Below are 1,973 nucleotides of genomic sequence, written 5' to 3' on the forward strand. Positions count from 1 at the left end.
ATCAGTAAAATTACTTACACAGGTATCAGGCCGGGACATACCAAAGTCCATACAATGGTAGTTGTTATTCCCTGCTAAACGTTCAACATTTAGGGTAATGGCAACAACTGGTTCACCCGTTGTCAGTATAATGTGACAGGGCATAATTATGTGGTGGGTGCCTTAGGTATGGTATTTCAATGAGGTAGCACAATAAAGTCGGCTCCAGATCCGCGCTATCATAAGGAGGCAATTACATAACATACCCTGTATCTAGCACTAATACACACCCACGCACGCATTCATAATACATATGGAGTTACGTCCTTAAATGACCTCAGCTGTTAATAGAACGTTAAACCCTATACAATAAAATAAAATGAATTTGATTGCTAATCAAACCGTTTTATCCCGCTGCTTTTAAACCTCAACTCAACAAAATAACTATCTATGTGGTTTTCCTAAAGAAGTAGAACTCTTATTTGGTGACAATAAATTATGTTCTAACATAAGCTTTCATCGCAGTACTTCATCGCTGGTGAATATCCGCACTAATACAACTACTCACATAACTAGGATTGATACCTGTAATGGTGGAACAAGAAGTTAAGGATCCAAGTCCCACTTTTTGTTTTTTTACACAGTAACCTGCCTTTGATTATGTTGTTGAATATACCTGATAGAACTATAGCAGTTCCGTCGATCAGGTAGCTCTGTCGCTAAGAACGATATTATAGTAATATGAAGTCCATGGTTCGAATCTTGTTCTGGTCCCGCTGAGTGTCTATAAACAATCCGCTGTTGTTGAGTATTTTTTTGTATATCTTATCTCCATATATTTCTCATAAAAGTCCCGCAACTTTTTTTTTTTTTTTAAATGATTAATCAACTCTTCCGTCATGCCTGTTAATCGATCTCCAGGACACAGTTATAGTCTTTGACAGCGGTTCGAGAATCCTTAATGGGCGTCAACCTGTAAAACGGTCTAAAAATCTGGATTTAACCTATCAAAGAGACGGAAAGGATTAAACGCCGTTTGCAATGGCATTCCATCACAAGAGTTAGTAGTATACCAGCCAATCTGCAGCCGAAAGATTCAAGCACGGATTGATAATATTTTTTTATTTTTTTTGTAAAGCACAGATGTATTACTTTTGCGACATATGGTAAAAATAACTGTTAAAATTCTTATTCATAAGCAATATAATTTAAAACATGATTAGTGCGCATGTGTATAGTACGTGCTACGATCAAAATCTTCGCCAAACGACATCTTCAACAATATTACATTGTCAGGAGAAATTCATCACCGGTAAAATATGTTGCAGAAAATGTTCATTAATGAAAATATTTTTAAATTGGTGATGACTATCTTTCAAAAACACGCGTAACAATGATAAACGTCATACACAAATCTCTCCATGGTACTCACAATAAAAAAAAATGCCGGATACAAAAGTATTACTCAATGCAACAAGTTTTCAAATATATTTCTAATGAGTGTATATTTGTATTACGTATTAGCACCGAATCCCTTTAAGGACTTATCTACCTATCCGAAATCAGTGTACATTCAATTTTCCCCCACAAGTTCTAGTAAATATTCAAAAAGGTTTCATCTCGTAACATGTGTATATAATGGTTAATCCAACTATTATTTGTACATGTGAAAGGAACATGTGTATATAATGGTAATCCAACTATTATTTATACATGTGAAAGCAACATGTGTATATAATGGTTAATCCAACTTTTATCTGTACATGTGAAAGGAACATGTGTATAAAATGGTTAATCCAACTATTATTTGTACATATGAAAGGAACATGTGTATATAATGGTAATCCAACTATTATTTATACATGTGAAAGCAACATGTGTATATAATGGTTAATCCAACTATTATTTGTAAATGTGAAAGGAACATCTGTATATAATGGTTAATCCAACTATTATTTATACATGTGAAAGGAACATGTGTATATAATGGTTAA

The sequence above is a fragment of the Mizuhopecten yessoensis genome, unplaced genomic scaffold (assembly GCF_002113885.1).
Source record: "Mizuhopecten yessoensis strain PY_sf001 unplaced genomic scaffold, ASM211388v2 scaffold2213, whole genome shotgun sequence".
NCBI lineage: Eukaryota > Metazoa > Mollusca > Bivalvia > Pectinida > Pectinidae > Mizuhopecten > Mizuhopecten yessoensis.